Source organism: Hippocampus guttulatus, chromosome 6, assembly GCF_054856545.1.
Source record: "Hippocampus guttulatus isolate MCC_2025c chromosome 6, RoL_Hgut_1.0, whole genome shotgun sequence".
Classification (NCBI taxonomy): Eukaryota; Metazoa; Chordata; class Actinopteri; order Syngnathiformes; family Syngnathidae; genus Hippocampus; species Hippocampus guttulatus.
Genome location: NC_141266.1, coordinates 19,445,007 through 19,465,276, shown reverse-complemented (window position 1 = coordinate 19,465,276; position 20,270 = coordinate 19,445,007). Strand labels below are relative to the sequence as shown.

General features: G+C 44.7%; 1 long non-coding RNA gene across 2 annotated transcripts; it reads left to right on the top strand.

Moving 5' to 3' along the window:
• The first annotated feature begins 3,960 nt into the window (after positions 1 to 3,960).
• Positions 3,961 to 20,048, top strand: LOC147203960 (uncharacterized). Of its 2 annotated transcripts, XR_015101216.1 has the most exons (5): positions 3,973 to 4,050; positions 5,116 to 5,170; positions 8,481 to 8,724; positions 15,153 to 15,348; positions 19,317 to 20,048. It is a non-coding gene; the product is annotated as an uncharacterized LOC147203960 (long non-coding RNA). The 2 variants fall into 2 exon arrangements; XR_015101217.1 differs by lacking the exon at positions 5,116 to 5,170 and having other exon boundaries at positions 3,961 to 4,050.
• Positions 20,049 to 20,270: the final 222 nt, after the last annotated feature.

The window sequence follows — 20,270 nt, the reverse complement described above, 5'->3', positions numbered from 1 at the left end:
ACTAGCTAATAAAGACTCCTCTTTAACAAGCTGCTACAATCCATTCATAACAGCAATTACTTGCCAAATAGTGAGCCAAGCTGCCAAACTGTCATCGGCAGAGTTCCCATTCTTGCTTTATTTGATTATTTGCATGCAGGAGTGTATCACCTATAATTTACATATTTAGATTTGTTAGACAGTTATAAATAGCATATTTTACACACACACACACACACACACACACACACACACACACACATATATATATATATATATATATATATATATATAGCGTATATAAATTAAAATATCTCGTGTTTTACGAAAAAGCAACAGTTATTGATGGTGTTTAAATTGTAATTTTTTAAAAGTCATTTGCTAATTAGTTCTTAAAGACTCCTCCTAAACAAGCTGCTATAATCCATTCAATAACAACATTCCGCTTGCCAAATAGTGAGACCTGCTGCCAAAACGGTCATTAGGGGATTCTCGTTCTTGTATGTGAAAGTGTACCAAACCATAATTTACATAGTCAGATTTGTTCGTTATAAAGACCAAAGGGACGCCATTTTGTGTTCCATTTGAACACTTGACTTGGCCACATGTTGACATGAAATATCGAATCGTTCTTTGCAATAAGGCTGCAGTTATTAACGGGGTTATTAATTCTTTATGTCATTTGCCAATTCGTTAATAAAGACTCCTCTTTAACAAGCTACAAGCCATTCAACAACAACATTCCGCTCGCCAAATAGTGAGCCATGCTGCCAAACTAATTGTGATTGGGGTGTTGCCATTTTTGCCTTATTTGATGATTTGCATGTGCATGTGTACCAAATTATCATTGGTGTATTTAGATTTGTTAGTTAGCTCCAAATAATAAAGGGCAGACATTTTGTCAAATTGCTCCAGGCATGTCTTCTGTTTATGACTGGCAAAAAGTGAACCTTATTGTTTAGTGGAACTAAATTTCTATAATGACCTCCCCTCTTCCAAGACGTGTGTGTGTGTGTGTGTGTGTGTGCATGTGTGCATGTGTGCATATGTGTGTGTGTGTGTGTGCGCGCGCACATGTGCAACAAGGGCGCAAATGAACTTGGGTGGTGGTGCTGGTCCGTCTCGGGTTCCCATGCAGCATGAAGAGGGAGGAAGAGAGTAGGATGGATGTGGGATATTGAGAACGAGGATCGGTGGGGGCTACTGGATGTACCCCCATTGTACACCCCCCACCCACCCCCACCCCTCGACCCCCTCCCCACCCACCCATCTATCCCATTAAGCACCTCAGAGCGGTGGTCTTTCCCAAGAGGCGCTCGGGGCCTGCCGCCTGCCTAACCCGCCGGACGCGGTAGCCTGGCATCGGTGAAGGCGCGCGCACACACAGAGACGCCATTTAGAGGCCTACGCCGCTTCCAGGAAAGAGAAGTGGAGAGAAAGAGAGAGAGATAGAGAGAGACCCCTGACAACCAAGTCGTGTGTGTGTGTGTGTGTATGTGTGTGGAGGGGTGAGGCGGGGGGCTGACAAAGTTGTCTCTTTGGCAGTCGTGCCTCCTATTGAAGCAGTAATTTATTCAAAGGAGATTTTTATCCCCGCCATGTGATTCTTATGATAATGGGGCGGTGCACGCCTCTTTTTTGGACCCTTGTCTGCGGCTCCAGGCTCGGCGCTAACACTAAAAACTGATTTGCACGCTTCCCACAAATCCCACCGCGGCGCCCCCCCCCCCCTCCCACCCCCCTTCTATCCCAGATTCCTGGACTCCCGCGTGCATCCCACGCACACACCGAGCGCCACGCACGTGCATGCTGGAGACGGGGGGGCTCGCGGTCCGCTTGGTGTCAAACAGGGATGAAATGCTTTACCGGTAAAGAGTGATGAAATTCCTCTGGGAAACGTTGTCATTTTCAGCTTCTCCCCTCTCACAGGAAAACAGACACTAAAGAAGAAAGTGAGAAACAGACCATGTTAGCGCGTGCAAATAGGGTAAATATGGGATCACAGAGCAGGCAGCCAAACAAGAACACTCAAGCCAGACCTTTTTAAATGAAGGAAGCATAAAAAAGTACAAACAGAAAACAATGATGACAATCGTGTCGGGACAAAATATCTCTTTTTGGAGCAGTGTAAGAATCCCCGACGTATAAACTAAAGTAGGTGGGAGTATGGAGTCAAAACAGAAGCTAGATGCTAAGGACAAAATAAAACCTGACCGCTTGCGAAACGAGTAAAGACCAAACTGCTACAAGCACAACGTTATGAACAACGCGGAGTACCGTCTTGTGAATTGTGCCAAGTACGTTCTTTAAAAGAACGTCGACGGGAGTCTCTTTGTAAATTGGAACGGCTGTGTAATTGCTTATTTCCCTCCCGACTGTGATGTGTTTCTGTGATAACGGCACCCAATGTATCTCGAGATATTTTCCTCGCCAAACCTTCGCAAATAACCAACCGCTACATCTTTAGTTTAAGCTAGCGGACAAGAACAAGATACGGGTAGTCTCTGAGTTCTTGGTTTCCGTGGTATTTTTCGACTGGAACAGTACTTGGGCGGCGACGGATGACGTTTCGCAAGACCATAACAACGTACCAATGGACAAGAATGCAAACTAAGAAATGGCTAGACCACCAGTACCCAAGTCTGGTCCTCGGGGCGGCCCTGTTCAGTCTTTTTTATATATTTCCCTCCTCCATCTCACCTGATTTAAACGATCGGGAATCGTGAGCAGACTTCTGCAAAGCTTGCTGATGAGCTGATCATTTAAAGACAAGAAGACGACAAAGAAGATAGCAGACGCTAATGGTACGGTGCTACAAAATGGACGCAGGCGACACGGTAACGGTAAAGTAGACGCCCAAGAAGGAGTGTTGTTAGCTTCTTATGTTATTGTGCTATGACTTAGAATTTTTTTTTTCGAACGATGTCTTCAAACCACAAGTAGTACTTGATTCAATCAAATGATCTATTCTTGATTTGCCATACATTAAGTATGTTAACGTATTAGCATCGTCACTTACAAACTGCCAGATCTAAAACACAAGCACCACCCATGCTTCTATTCTCAGAAAGCAAACAGTTGGGCTTGACTCCATTTCAAATGTCATAATCCAGCATGACTGCATGAATGGGGAGGCCAGCATGGTGAAATAGTGATTAGCACATTTGCCTCACACCCAAGAGGTTCCCGGTTCAAATCTCTGGACCGCGGTTGGAATTTGCATGTCCGTTCAGTGCTTGCGTTCCAAAAACATGCATGTTAGCCTCATTCACGAACCTAAACTGCACACGGTTGGGAATGTATTATGTGAATGTAAGTGTGACTGTTTGTCTATATTTGTCCCGTGGCTGACTGGGGACGCGTTCAGGGTGTCCTCAGTTTCTCTCGCCTGCATCTGTAATGAGGAGTAACACTCTTGAAAATGGAATGATGGAGATTTTAGTCATCTTCCAATTCCGCTGAGCTAGGGCATCCGCCAGCTGCGTCACGGTGGGGGTGGGGGTGGAGGGAGCTACCCGGAAGTGGCCTGCGTGACGTCAGGGAGGGGGCGTGTCCTTGTCTGACTACACACACTTGTATATATATATATACTGTATATATACATATATTATATATGTATACACACACACGCGCGCGCGCACACACACACACACATATATATATCTATATGTTCTTGGAACAGCCATGTCCAAGTTCTCAGTACATGTGACGCAATGATGGAGAGCGCGAGCGAGCCGCTAGGGGGAGTCGGAGGGGCGGGGGGGGGGTTGATGATAAGGCGATGGAAGAGGGAGGGTAATTTTTTTTGGAGGGGGGGGGGGAGAGCCAGTTTGGCGGGAAATAACTGTTCTGCCGCTGCCATTGGAGGACGAGGCAGCGGCAGGCGTCTGAGTGGATGGACGCCACACGCACGCACACGCACGCACGAACGTCACGGCCTGGCGCGGCCGTCAAGAGCGCGCGCGTCAGCCTCCGCCGGCTCAGTCGCCGCTCACTCGCCATCAGTACGCACTCACGGCCGGGAGCCTCATCACACGCTCGGATGGTTCCGGTTCCGGTCCCACACACGGCGTGAGTATCAAACATCACTGCTGATATTCGTACAATTTTTATTACTCATAATCATATTTTTGTTCTTCAATTGCGGGGAAATGCACTCGCTTGCATGTCATCATGATTGTGCGCCATCCCCATCCGCTGAAGAAGGCAAATAGAAATAAACAACGTGAATTCAGATTTTTTTTTTCAACAATATTATGTGCGCTTAGGAGCCAGTGCTCGATCACGTGTTGGTTCCGCCGCTGCTGCTGCTGCCGCTGCTGCTGCTGCTACGTGCACGCGTGGCGGTAAACTACGTGCACGTGCGTGTGATTTGACGTGATTTCTAGCATCTTCATTATCATTATTTCTCGTCGTGCATGTGCACCTAGCAGCAGGCCCCAACTAACACGAACAAACACGAAGACGCACTTTTTTTTTATTTTAGTCCTGCACGTTGACGCCGTGCGCGGCCACGTGAGCCACATCGAGATGATGAGGAGGATTATGCCAGCAAAAGCCGCAGTGCACGCGCATTAATAGCAAGACAAAAAAAGTGCAGCTTGAGGCTTCACATGGAAGGAAAAAATAGCGTGTTTTTCGCCTGTATACGTATGTAATATACCACGCACGCACACACACACACACACGTACATGCACCTGTACACACAACAGCGTGCGCGCGTTCGGATCAGAACATTTAGGGAAGAAAACACGGATTATGCAAGGTTCCACATGATGGGGATGTGAGATTTTCGCGGACACACACACACACACACATACACACGCACTAATAGTTACTAATTGAACACAATTACATAGATTTATTGTGTTACATTTTGTGATGGTTCGTATTAAAATTTCAAAGCAGAAACACGTGTCACGCGTTGAGTGTGCGCTGGCGTTTATAAACGTGTGCAAAAATTGTGAGTGCACCTCTGTGGAAATTGTGCTCCATTTCACTTTGTATTCCACGGAGTGTGCTCTACAATAACTCATTGAGCACCCGCATTTTGAACATTTTCAAAAGCAAAACGTGAGCATGCGTGTTTGTTCCATTTGCGGAATAAAAAAATTGTATCTCCTTTTTCTTTGCAGACGTGCACCCACACGCACACTCAAAGGCCTGACGATACGCGCACGCGCCGTGTAGGTAATTGACCACACACACGCGCGCGCACTCACCATATCATTTTGTATTTTTAAAATATGTATTTTAGTTTTTTATATATTTTTAGACACTGGTAATAATAATTCACGACTGCAAAATAATTCCGTTCAAACACGTGAGCAGGGTTCAGTCGTGCATTAAACACAGTATATAAATGACAATGATACGACATCATATCTAATCTAAATTTATTAAGGCAGGTCATTTAAAATAAAAGTGTACTTTATGTTTTAAAAGCGGGGGGGGGGGGGGGGGGGGACATCACAGCGGCCAGTAAGTATAAAAGTGCATGTTGATTATTGTAGCATATTAAAGACTTTAATATTAAAGTCATATTAAAGACTTCAATATGCTACAAAGGTGAAGAGGAGCATATTGACAAAAGTGAATGATTACAAATCGTGAATACTGTCAATAACTCGGTGTATTATTATGATTTTTATTATTAGGTTTATTATCATCACCTCCTTTGCAAACCAAGAAAATGTAATCTGAGTGTGAGGGGGACAATAACGTAAAAATGATGCAACAAAAGTGTCAATATGCCGTTAATAATTAAATACATTTACTGTATTTGATACGTGTGTGTGTGTGTGTGTGTGTGAGAGATATTCTATGAATGTGTGTTGTGTTTGCACTGTGTGTGTGTGTTCACATGTACGAGCGTACTCGTGTCCTTCCGTTGATTGTGTCGCACATGCCGGTTGTTTTCATCTTCGTGTGTTAGCATGTAGCACCTTGCGGTAACACAAAGTAGCATCTGTGCTAACACGTAGTAGCGTCTGTGCTAAAGGCACGGCGTCCATGTTGACTGGCGAATATGCCACCGCCTGCAAATATATAGCTCCATCTCCTCCCTTTCAAAGAGGGGGAGTGACTTAATGGGGGGGGGGGGGTTGTGGGCACACACAGCCGCTTTAATTAGGCGCACCCCTGTGCCATGTACCCCACTGGGTGTGTTACATTCTCGACATCTGCTTGTGTGGGTTTTTTTGTTTTTGTGTGTAAAAAGGTAATATTGTATGCGTGTTGGTGGATTTTCCCCTTCGTGCTCCCTCCACCGTGCCGCCCGTCCCCCTGTGGCTTTTGGCACCAACCTGAGCTTTGGCATCAGATAATGGAAATGAAGACGAGCGTCTTTCTTTTGTAGTCCAACAGCCAGCATCCTGGTTTCGTTTAAAAAGAAATTTTGGTCCAGGCGGGGGGTGGCGTTATATAAGATGTCACTAACCCGCAGGGCTCGCCCGGTGAGTGACGTGGGCGCGCCACGGGGGAGGGCGGGCACCAGGCGGCGGGCTGCTTTGAACCGGCTATCGCTCCACCCACTACTGCTTTTCTTAAAGCCTCGTTCACGTAGTTTACGAAAAAAGGGTTGTGTTCAGACCATTTGTGTTTCACACTAAACACAGCAAAGTAGGAAACATTACCCAAGTAAGTTTCAGGTGTACTTTCACATACTAGCTTTGATGTTGGGAAATTTGCAATTTGAATTCTGCCCGAACAAAACTAAATCAATAAATAATGCCATCTTTAACGGGCAGCGTGAAAGGGGTGAATTGAGTTTGACCCCTATTCCTCCTCTGTACTTTTCGCACAGTGACATGGGGTGGTCTGAATTGTGCTCAGAGACTCCTTAAGAAATTTGGTTGGGGTCGGGAGGGGGAAAGTGGTGGTGGGGGGGTTCCTCACGCTTCTCCATGTTGTTACCTTTCAAACAGAACATGGTTGAGCCTTGAGGTACGAGTGACTCGACTTGTGAGTGACTCCTTCAAGATCTAAGCCGTTTTGACTTTGAATTCCACATACCATACAACTCAACACACCTTGTTTCGCAACAAGCAGCAGATTGGCAGAGAGACTTCAAGTTGTTTAATGCCCCTCGCAGTTGACGTGCACTGTCAAACTAAACATCAAACAAAAGATCATTTCACACTGTGCATTTAAAATAACCGCACAACTTTGCTCCACGCTATCCTAAGGCTAGCACACAATGCAAAACGCCACAGATGAGGTCATGAGTAGCATCCATAGTTGCCATATTATCACCTTTAAGCCACAAATATTTGAAAACAGAATGTGCAGTAACACACAAAGACAGAAAAGAGGGTCTTATTTTTTTTATCCGCAGTGAAAAAATGACTAATATTATAGCAGCAAACGGAGTCACAGTAGTTTTGAAACCATTCTTCGTTTGTGTCCGCTTGACTTTATTATACTGCCCTTCAAGGACCATGTCGTGCACACCAGAAGGAGATGCATTGGATTAATCATGAGCACAAAATATTTATTTTTTTTACATTCTCATGATAAACCACACCATTATTGAGTGATTTTTTTCCCCTCATTAAAAAGCATTACAAATTCTGTCAATTTAAATTTTTATTTGTTTTTGGGCGGAGGCTGGAACAAATAAATGGCAGTTCCATTCATTTCAATGGGGAAACCTGATTTGAGTGTGGTCAAATTCTGCTTGTAAATCAAGGCACCACCATCCAGATCTGAAATTACGATGGTGTGCCTTTCACGCAGAATAGATGGGCATTGTGAAGGTGCTTCAGATTGTATTTATGAATTGGTCAATTTGACTTTGAACACCCGCTAAAAAGTGTAACTTTTATTGGCAGTGTGAAAGGGGCTTTGGATTTTACGTGCGTGATGCCTAAATGCTGCGATCATGACACCTCTAATCCATTGGTGAAAGGAGACTTTGTTTCTCTCGTCTTTCATCTAGAACCGCGACAAACAAGGCGTGCGTTGGAATAGTTTTTGAAATTGAATTGTTGTCAACGGTTTATGTTACGTGCTCTCGTATTATTTTGTGTGAAATGTTCTGTAAAGCGCTTTGTTGCTGGTGCGGCTGTTGTGAAAGCGCAATATAAATGAAGATGGGGGAACTTTTCACGTGAATATCCTTGTCAGACCATTGTGACTACCTCCAAGGCTACCTTTCAAACTGACTGGCAAAAAAGGGGGAATACGGCATTGATGTGTGGTCTGAAAGGGTCAAAAGAGACTTCTTTCAAACCTTGAAATGAAATTTGCCATTACATTTTGACGAGGCAGACATTGTAAAAGGTGGAACATTTACGGCTTGAATAGGCGCGTGAAAGGGGCTTTAAATTCTGATACCAGTCAAATCTTTTGCGCTTTCTGATTGGCCAGAGCCCCTGCTGACATCACAAACTTGGCGGAACGGATGTTTTGGGGCTATCGAAGCATGAGGGACGTTGACAATTGAAACGTTTGATTGGTCACAGACATGTGTACTGAAGGAGCTTGTGTCTGCTCACAGGACGGCGACCGCTCGGTCCAAGCTAGTCGGCAGCGGGAGGATGGGTGGAGCCTTCGGGGTTGATTGTTATCTTTGGTTATCTAGCTGTATGAGTGATGTACATTCTTCATAAAGCTAGATAACCGAAAGTAACAAGAATCCCATTACACTCCTGGAAAGGCACCAAGACCCACGAATGGACCTCGCTACGCAAGAACAAAAACAAAAAGAAAGTCCAAAGGACTCGGGGGGAGAGCAGCGAGAGGTATAGTACCAGGTTTTTGTTTTGTCCTGCACATCGGTGGTCCACAAATGCGAAAAGCGGGCGGCATTGAACACAACAGTCAGCGGGAAAAAAGTCTTCAAAAAAAAATTATAATTAAGTATAAGGTTCTCTTATATTTACTTGGTAGTACAAGACAACTTTTATCCAAGAGGCAGGATTGTAATAGTTTTGGACTTTTCATTATAAAAAATTTTCATATTCAGTTAATTCAAATTTGTCTTTGAACCTGTGAGTTCTTTTTTAATCTGTTTTTTTTCCTTTTTTGTAAATGCGTCATTTGAGTTGATTTATTTATTTTTTTTAGATTTTGCAATAGTTTTAAATTTATTTTTTTTTAGTTTATAGATCTATTAGGGTGGTGTATCTTTTTGGGTTGTGTTTGGAATCCCCAAAGTGGAATATTTTCACCCCAAAAATATTTTGTTTTGGTGCATCCTATAATGACGGACACCCAATTTCATGTCAATCAGTATGACTTCATCGTTCAAGTGAGATTTGGAGTGCTGTGTTGAGAACCCTCAAATACATTAATTTACACCCAACAATGGGGGTCATTGAGACTTTTTTTGTGCATCCTTTTCGAAATGTCCACCTAATTTAGTGTTGATTTTAAATTGGTATTGGGAACGCTTTCTCGGGGGTACAACTTAGTTTTGTTGTTGTTGTTGTTGTTCGGGGGAGGCTTTTGGACCCTTAAAATATTTTTTTTTTTTTCTGGGGACCTGGAGATTGTTTTCATGCGTTTCCTTTCTCACAGGTGCAACTAAATGAGTTTTGGGACATTGTGTATGCCCCTCGCCCCAAATACTGCTATAAAAGATTCATATGTGTCACTTCTACGCTTCTGAGTATAGCATTGAGAAAGGGGATCACTTGTAATCTAATAATCTGCCCCCCATGATCCCCGTGCCCGAGGAGGCATGCTGGAGCTTAGCACACGGACAGTCACATGGGCAGCGCTAATCAAAAAAAAAAAAAAAAAAAACACCCGGCACTGAGTCACCCCTGAATCACGTTTGGATTTCGACAAGTCGCTTAACAAGTTGCAAACAGCTAATCATGTTGCTAAAGGTACACCCTGCCGGCATCCAAGTCTCATTTTTATCATTTCCCCTCCTTCCTTCCCCTTTTCTAATGTTCCACTTTCTCTGTGTGAAAGGATGTTTGATTTGAGGGGTGCCGGGCTGTTGTGTCATTTAGTGTGATGGTTAGCTCATAACTACATCCGAAAAGTTGGGAAAAGTATGGCTTTGTTGGTCAGTGTGAAAGGGCCATTTCCCATCATCCCCCATTTTCGACACATGTTGCTGTTCTGCATGAAACGTACAGAAATGGAGTAGAGCGTTTAAGTCCACCAGCACATTTCACAACAGCTGTGTGAGAGGGAATAATGGAAAGCCAGAATGCGAGTGTGATGTTTCGCACACAACACAGACATTAAAAAAGCGATGCGCAGAATATTCTTCAGAAAAGTCCCAAATTTTCACAATACCATGAAATAACATTGAAACGGCAAATATTATGCTTTGCAATTAAAAATAATAAAAGTTGAGAGTACCGACATTTTTTTTTCTGTACTGTATGAAAGGTACTGAAATGTAATGGAGTATTAAAGTCAACCCAGCACATTTTCTAGCTTCCAAGGTAGCATCAGAGGCACACCGGAGACGGAACCGCGGCTGTGTGAAAATTAATGAAGCAAAACTTTCACGCAGCTTCTTTTTTGCTTCTGTAGGAATCCATAAAATTTGATTTGACCCATGAAACGGCTGCCTTGTATGAAGGAAATGCCTGATGGGATCTCATTGAACGGCCAAAGGTTGGGGGGGGTGGGTCCAACGGGGTAATCAAGCAGACAGTACCCCTGGTGAACAAACTGAGCCTTTAGCTTCTGTGGCCGGCGGTAATTGGTCAATCAGATCGGCAAGGCGCATGCCCGCGATGGCTGATTGAAGGTGTGATTTCTTTTCTGTCCCTGAAAGATGTAGGGCGGCCCCCTGCTGGTGGCAGCAAAGGGTCCGAGACCGCTGCTCACCCCGCGATTCCGATGGCCCGTGAACACTTTTGCTGTCCCAACAAGCAGCAGCGATTCATCCCTCTGGAATCACATTTTGGGAATATGTGCAATACAAAAAAAAAATTGAAGTGCTCCTGAGAGTCGCTTTCACACAGAGCTGCAGCAAAATTGGCACATCAAGAAGTGTAGCAGGGCAAAAGCAACAACTGCGTGTACTTTCAAACAGCCACTTTTTTTTTTTTTACGTTAGGGCCACCACAACAGAGCGGGAAAAGCGAATGGCACACCCAGACTGGCTTTCTGCTACCCCCTTTCACACAGCAGTCGACACACCTCTGATACTACCTGTACCTTAGAAGCTGGCAAATTCGCAGGTTGACTCCAGGTTTGATGGGCAGCGGAAAAAAGGCTACAGACCCAACCAGCAATTAAGTCCAGGAGATTAACTCATTCACTCCCAAAGACGTTTTTAAACGTCTTTTCAGACTTGGTCCAGAATTGGCTGGTACTGAATGAGTTAAGTGGCGATACCTTTCACACAGAACAGTACGGGTCTCCAAATGCAACCTCCGAAGTCGTCACAATCACAAAAATGTCAGTGAACCGTGAAAAAGTCGGAACAGCAACCAAGCAAAAAGTGCAAAAACTTCAATAGTCTATGTCAAAGGGGTTAGTTTGTTCAAAACAACAAAGCTAGCAGTGGATTGCTCCTTTCACACTGCCTGTGTATAGCTGGCTTTTCAGACTTTTTCCGATGCCGAATTTATGAAAGGGATCAAAGTGGAAGTGGGTGTTGATGTCACTGATCTGGGCCGGCATCTCTGATCGCAGAGGGAACTCTGATACTACTGTAGAAGCCAGAAAATGATCTGCATCTGTACATTTATGGCAACAAAGGTAAAAACGGGGAGGGGGGGGGGTGGAGTTGGGTGAGCCTAGCGCTATAGTTGATCTTAGTTATATTCTGCATTTATTCTCCAAGTGTCAAGTAGAAAAACAGCCATTGTCCACCGCCCCCCACCCCCACACCACCACCTCTCACTTGTCCCCTTCCACATCCCCCCAGCAGTAGACTTTACAGTCAATAGAGAAAGTCCACTTGTCACCCCGGGACAAAGCGGCCTTTTGCCTCCTTTTCAATCCTGCCGGGTCCGAGTAGCCAGACAGTTTTCTCAATAAGCCCCTCTGATTCATACCCCCCCCCCCCCCAACTCCTGAAACACCCCCCTTTTCTCCTCTTCTTCAGACACCAACAGTGTTTAGAAAATGGCTTCAGTGTTGTCCAAAGGCACAGCACCCCTCCTTGTCACACTAACTTCAATGTATGACCACTGCGCAAGCCCTCGCACAAAGAGATTAGTAAAAAGTGCGCTTTCCTTAACTGCGTGGCTCCAAATATGTTAACTGTATTGGTTTTGAGCCATAGACCCCCACAGTGCGATGGACCAATTTCTTGCCGCACAGGCCACATGCATTGAAAGCAATTATCACCGTCAGACAATTATTTGATACAGTATGTCATAAAATAAAATACTTGGGTCAGTCATAACATGAGAAACTGTCCACTGTCGTAACCGCTGTCCCTGAAAGGGTTAAAGACGTGAGTGAAAACAACTCCGCAAATATGGTTTGAAGCTAACACATTGCCTGCTTTGTTGTGCTGACGCACACTGTTGACATCCATTTTCTGATCCGCTTAATCCTCACAAGGGTTGCGGGGGGTGCAGGAGCCTATCCCAGCAGTCTTTGGGCAGTAGGCGGGGGACACCCTGAACCGGTTGCCAGCCAATCACAGGGCACACAGAGATGAACAACCATCCACGCTCACACTCACACCGAGGGACAATTTAGAGCGTTCAATCAGCCTGCCATGCATGTTATTGGAATGTGGGAGGAAACCGGAGTACCCGGAGAAAACCCACACAGGCCCGGGGAGAACATGCAAACTCCACATAGGGAGGCGGGAGCGGGAAATTGAACACGGTACCTCTGCACTGTGAGGTCAACGCGCTAACCACTGGATCACGGGGCCGCCCACTGACATAAATGTGACAAATTTTATTTTAAAGTTTCCCCAACTCAAATGAACATTTTAGCTCCTACTTTACACTTTGGCATTTTACAGTGTGAGAATTGTGTGAAAAGCACATTTTCGTTAACATTTCTGAAAGTGCGTGAAAGGGGCTAGGATGACACTAAAAGTACGATAATATTCACTAGGACCACACAACTTAACATTTTAGAAGGGGAAGCCAAAATTTCTAAGCGTCCAAGCATCATCGAATTAAGATCCCGTGCATATTTACTTTATCAAGCAGTCACCAATGGTCACATCCATGCTCAAACATGTCTGCACCCATGATTTCGTGTTCACTCATTGATAATATAACTTCGATCGTGCTTGGGTGAGCGCAAAATAGGATTCCGCGAGGAATTTTGGACTCTTTTTGAAGAAGAAATATTTTTTCGGATAGTAGTTTTCCACTGAAAGACTTAAGAACTGAATTTACTGAATTCACATCCGACAGAATGTTGACGTCAACAACTCCTGTAAATGTCTTCCACGCAGAACGAGATCCCAAGAAAAAGTCAACAACATAGACACTCTCAATCACAACAAAACAAGCCTTGTGAAGATTTTACTGTAGAAATTCCGGCGAAAAAAACTTTGTCATTGCTGCCAACGTTCACACCTCCGGGCCGAGCGTTCGCCTCTCCCTACCATTGTGATGCTCGACACTACAGAGGCATATTTGCATAAGGCACTTTTCTGCACAAGGACGACGGCAAAGCGTTTGGAAAGCGGGCTCCACTCCAGAAAAAAAATGTCAAGTGCCAATTAGGAGAGGTTTGCCGCCCATTCACGGCGCAACCACCCCTCCCCCTCCCGTCCCTCTGCCTGTCGCCCACCGTGCTTTGCGCCCCAACTCTCTCACACTCCCTAGTCACCCCTTTTTTTTTTCCCTCCGTCTTGCCACCAAATCTTCCCTCGGGTGACGTGGCAGACAAAAGAGGCAGACGAGAGCGCCCCCTTGGCTCGTTAATCATGTCTCTTTGTTGCGTCCTGCCCGTGGATGTGTAGTGTACGTTAGCATCGTGGCTAAAGCCTACCATTGAAAGTCGTGAGAAGCTTTATTGTGCGACATGCTAAATTATTGTGAGCCAAATAGCATGACTGCCCACCGCAATTTTGTCTTATTGTTCCCAAATCAATAAAAAAAATACTCATCTCGTGTGTTTGGTCTAAATTGGAGGGGTTTTTTTGCCTAGTTTTAGGCTCAACAACAACAAACCAGACTGAACTGAGACAATTAGCACTTACTTCTAGAGTCAGACAAATACTATAAGGCATATGAATAGGAAATTAATGGCAGGTCTCTCTGAACACACGCGCGCTCAGAGTGGTATAAGTGCATCAGAGTTCATTCCCACAACCGCCCTGAGTCATGTTAGGATGTTATAGTGAATTTGCAAACACACCCATAAACAACAAAAAGTAACCACATGATGGGAACTTATCTTAGCTAACAATGCTTTTTCATTTGTAGAAGGATGAATCACATTTCTTGGATTCAGCCTAGTTGGGTCGTCTTTCGGCGAAACAGCAATAGGCATCTGGTTTGAGTAGGCCAGTAGGCCTACATAGTCATTGATGGATGCATGAATCATATTTATTGGTTTAGCTGTTACTTTAGCTTTACGATTAAAAAAAGAACATACAAACAAAAAAAAAAACACAACAACAAACTGACATTTATTGAGTCAGCCTAGTTAGCTTTAGCTGGCTAAAGAGCTGCTAGATGATGCATCAAGTTAGATTGTAATTTCCCCATTGCGGGACAAATAAAGGATATCTTAAGTTAGCTTAGCTTTGAGCTAACTGTGCCTAGTCATTTGTGCATGCCTGAATCACATTTTCTGATTTTGCCCTTAGCTTAGCATTAGCTTCAACAATAACACACTGGACTGACTGAATGACTGACAATGTGTCTTTATTTTGAGTCACTTCTGGGACATATGAGCAAATTCGGCTAATTCCGCCATCTCCTGCAACCTCCTGCCAATTCCCGCCACACTGACCTGCACTCTACTCTTGTCTTTTCCCATCCTCTTTTTTCTTACACTTCCATTCATTCATTCATTCATCCAGTCAGTCAGTCGGCGGCGTGGCTCCCGCCCTTTCCTCTCTCCCCAGGTCTCACATGCTTGGATGTGATTTGCATACATTTGCATAATGAAAGTCATTTGCATGCCGAGGGGCAGACTGTACCATGAGAACACACATGAAAAGGTGTGTGTGTGTGTGTGTGTGTGTGTGTGTGTGTGCGTGCGTGTGCGAGCGTGTGTGTTGATGGGAAAATGGCCTCTGATCTTTGCTTTTTCTGCGCAGGCTAATGTCGGCCAAGTTGAAAACGACAAAGAAGAAAAAGGAGGAGGAAGGATCTCCTCATCGTCCACCACGACTCCCCTTTCCTCCTCACCCTCCTCTTCCCCTTCCTCCTGCAATCCTCCTTCGCTCCATCCTGGCTATGCTGCCCCTCTTCCTCCAGCTCGCCACCATCTTGACGACCCGCCGCCAAGTGCAGGTATCAAACCCGCACCGTCCGCCATCTTTAATCACCACGTTGTTGTTGCTATTTTTAATTGCCGCGCCGACGGGTGGGCGTGGAGGTGGGCGGGGTGGCTTTTTTGTATTTTGGTCTTAAATCACGGGGTGCTTCAATGCTTGTCTCTCGCGAGGCTTTCAACCGGCATCTGTGCGCCACCGTGCCATCTTTCTTTCTTTGAGTGCCATCCAGAGGAGGTGAGGTACATGTGACACACACACACACACACGTATAAATTGCCAAACCCATTTTTAAATTTAGTCAGTTCTAAAATAAATTAAGAGATTGACAGTATGTTTTTTTTATGTTGATTTTTTTTCACCTTTTTCTGTCATCTTATTTATCTTTGGGGAAAAAAGGCCTGACCTGAAACCCATCAAATGCAATCAAACAAAGAGTCGGTAACCAAGTAAAAAGAATCAAATGAGAGTAAGTGTAAGTGAGTGGGGGTCTCTCCCTGACAGCCTTCCTGATCATATGCAAGGTGGTGCAAGTCCAGCATTGCTTCCCCTGCTGTGCGTGTGCTTACTGTAATGTTTTAAACCTGCTTAAATGCCACTTGTAGTAATTAGCGGATGTTGAAACAATATGCCATTATGTCCTTGCCACACCACCGACGCTAGTTTGCTACTACGCTTCCTACCACTTTGACTCAGGTGGAAAACGTTTTTGGTGGACTTTGTTTTGTCACTCCCAGTGGACATTTCCTGTAAATCTGACTCAACAACAACACCAACAACAACACACTAATAAATACTGTCTAGTTCAATAAAAAAATACAATGACAAAAGTCTGCTAGCTTAATGTGAAAATCGAATGTGAAATGCAATAGTGAGGCTAATCGAAATTAGCATAGATGTTATGGTACTTGTAAACCACACACGAAGTAGCAGCACATGCAAACAAAACATACAATACTTCTCAGCGGCATCATTTCTCATGTTCATGTGAGAGCAATAACTATTACATCTTCAAATACGTTGCACCTCTTCCAGTAGAGCTCAGTGCTGCCTGGCATGTTGTGGCACAACGTGGTACTACACTCAGGGCACGCAATTCTAAATTGGAAGTTGTGTGCTATATCCTGTAAATCGTCTCAAAGCAGCGAACAATTGTAAGTATTTGCGAAGGTCGCAAATGTTGCGTTCTCGTCAGATTTCGTGCAACGCAGCCAAAGCTTTAGTTGTAGTGTTTTTTTCTTGAACATGTTCAACATTCTCTGGCGACAAGAAAAGTACAGACAAACATCTCCCGAACGTTTGGCTTACATGTGTGACCTTGAACGAACCCTGAGGAACTTTAACATGAACACAACATTCGCTGCATTCGAAAACACTCACAAATGTTCGCCGGTAAGTAGTATTAGGGTCTTAAAAATCCATTAATTAAAAAAACAAACAAACAACGATTGCTTAAAACGATGTAATACAGTCGGGGCTCGAACGATGTATTGCGATTAACTTAGCGGTGTGCTACCCAATGCCAGGCCAGCTTCTTTTTAACAGGTGGTATATTGAGCAGAGAGGTTGGGGGGTGGGGTGGGGTGGGGTGGGATTCTCAGCCGTCGTCAATTTATTGTGTAAATTATGCAGAGCTGAAAACAAAGCATCCAGGGCAGACAGTGGAGTGGCGGCGTGGGCTAATGAGATGATGAGGAGCCTGGGAGCAGGTTGAGGGTTTTTTTTTTCAGGTGGGGGCTTGGGAGGGGTTGTACGGCCAGCAGCTTGCGTCTGGATCTTTGTGTGTAACAAGGGGGTCTGGAGGATGACTGGCAAAGAAGGGGCACGCACCGTCCCTCCTCAGCAGACTGCAGCTGCGTTGGGAACCACTGTGGCAGGGGTCCCCCACCCCGCCCTCCCTCTTCAGCGCTGGCACGTAGGGGCCCCCCAAAAGTCTGGCTGCGGGCCTGGGGGGCCTGGGAAGCACTTGAAGTTCACGGCCAGACCTCCTATTGAGCTGACAGTCTGACTGTTTGCTCAATCCGGGCTGCCTATTCAGAGCAGTGGGGGGGGGGGGGGGGGGGGGGCTTGGGGCGATGGGGGTGGTGGAGGGTTCTTGGAGGTGGAGGGGGGTACCCATGATGAGACACGGTAACTATTCACAAGGAGAGTGACGACATAAATAAGATGGGCCTGAATCCAGCCTGGAAGTTTGTATTGAAACGCTAGTTTGTATTGTTAATTAGCGGCGTGCCTTCTTCTCACACACACACACACACACACGCACACACGCGCGCGCACACACACACACACACACACACACACACACACACACACACACACACACACACACACATCATCATCAGCAGCAGCAGCAGCAGCCGTACCACATGCTGCAGCAGTTTATTGTCCACTTAGCAGAGAATCCACTGAAGTTTCTTTAAAAGCACCAAACAGCATACGAAGTCAACAAACTGACGATTGGGATGCCACGTTGTAGCCACGCCCCCTAACGCCACCGTCTCTCAGCATCGGCCATTTCTCAATCTATCTATTTGATTGACTTTCCAAACAAAAGGAAAGAAGGTAATTGGGAAGAAAGTATTTCAGCAAGGAAATAGGGATGAGGTAGGTCTGAGGTGAAAAGAAGGACGGAAGGCGGAAAGGTACTTTCAAATGAAGGGAGACAAAATAAAAAGCAGGCGTGAGGAAAGGAATGAAGAGAAAGAAGGAGGGAGTTCATGAAGAAAAGATGAGGGGAAACTGCTAACTTAGCTTCAAGCATTAGCCGCTTGTTGGCCGCAAACTGGAAGTGTCAATGGCCTAATTGGATTCACCAAAATAAAATAAACCACTTGCTTCGTTTGTGTTACTTACAATAAAACAACATACAGTAAGTCCCGTTATTGTGTGCCTGCAGGTGTACCTAATAAAGTGTCCATATTGAAGGGTGTTAGCAGGATGAAAGTAGTCGTTAGGGCGACTGGTACGCAACGAGGCGCTAATGCTAAGCGCAAGCATGTGACGCCGTCTTTAGCAACGGCTCAGACCAAAACGCTCAGAGTTTTAAGAACATGAACCTGGGTCATTGAGTGTACAGGCGCTTGGCTTGATGGCATGCTAGGACATAGACGCTGTTCGTACGTACACGGCGCCACCGCTACCAGAAATTGGCGGTCATTTAGACCCATACATTAGCTTCTGGCACTATCACTTGGCTAAGTAGCTGGATGACTGAAAAGAGTTGTTTCTGCTCAGTCATGCTGCTTAAGTTTATTAGCTAGCTAACAAACAGCTAGTGCAAGAAGCTAACTCTACGTCCTTAACCAGTGCTCCTTTCCTGCAGTGTGTGTGTGGTGTATCACTGCACAGAGAGCTGTTCGTAATATTTTGGTGAACTCAAGAGATGGTGGTTAGCAAGCTAGTAGCCTACTTGCTACGTTTTGCATTAAGAGTGGAGTAAATCCACACAGTCATTCCGAATACAGTATTTTGGTTACCTCATTTCGGCCACTTGCACTTACAGTTGGTAGCTATGCACCTTGTCTAGTTTGTGGCAGTCCGGCGTACGGCCAAAAATCACTTCCGTCTGTGCTTATGCCATCAGTGTTTCAAAGTTACCACCAGTTGTCAGTCTTTTCTCGTATTTGTCTTTTCTCAGTGCACCCCCTTTTTAATTTTTTGTAAAACTACATGGAGATCTGCTCCTAATATTTAATTTTTTTTCGCATTTAGGCCATCAGCTGGCTAATGGCTAATGCAAGAAGCTAATGTCGCAGTCCACATCTGCAGTCATTGCTCCATCTTCGCTGTTTGTGGTAGTGGGCCACTTTATAGAGATTTATTCCTTACATTTTAGTCTTCACTTTTAGGCCTTCCCCACATACATGGAGCAGTGAGCCAGCCAATGGCTACTGCGAGAAGCTAACATTGCCGTCGACCTCTTTGATCTGTTCCCTTTTTCCTTTTGCACATTTTAACCCTTTCACGTCGTCTTTGTATTGTCAGGTTGACGGACACCTGAGCGGGGAGGATTCCGATTACGCGGACGCCATTCGGCCAATCAGAAAGAAGCAAGAAGTTCGTTGTGGAGTTGTTAATGATGATAATAATAATACGAATTACACTCATAATAATCATAACAATGCATGAATCGAATCATTAGTGAGCGGTGGTGTTGCCGTAGCTCGGACTGGTGAATGTGAGACCCACGGCAGCGGTGAATCCTACTGCACTGTGATTGGACAGCTCGTTTGGCAGCCGGCGTACCGGCCAATGAGAGCTGTCGCCTTTAAACTCTATGCAAACGCCAGTTTTTGGAGTCTTATGTCTTTCGTCGCCAATTTCCTCTCATCCTGCACAACAAACACGCCTTCATTTCCTTTTCTTGACACACACACACACACACAGATATAGACCCAATTAGGGTGTGATAGTGCTTCATATTAATTTTTGGCAAGTGGCAATTTTTTCCCCCATTATTTGGATTGATAATCTATGCAAATCTTTTAAAATGTGACTTTAAATCATCTCAATTCAAGGGGGCGCTATCGTGGATAATGTTGTGATCCCTCAATCATGATCATGGATGCAGATTTTTCTTTTCTTTGATTTAAAAAAAAATGTATTTCATATATAAGTTGTTTGCGTGATGCAACAATGGCTGTGTGTGTTCACCATTGTGCCTTCTATGAAAAGTGTTGCAATATTATTAAATGTTTACAATGAAAACAATGCAAATGTGACTTTTTTGGTGTATTTTGTGGGGTTTTTCCATCTGGTAATTCATAAGTTATGTTATCACATCTTTTATTAATATTCATGTTCATCGTCCACTAATGAGGTCATGTTCCCTTTTTTTCCCCCAAAAATTTTTATTCTTGAGATCATTGGAACAAAAGGCAAACATTTTTTTCTCAAGCAAACTAGATTGAAAAAAATGTTTTTAAAACGACTGTAGAC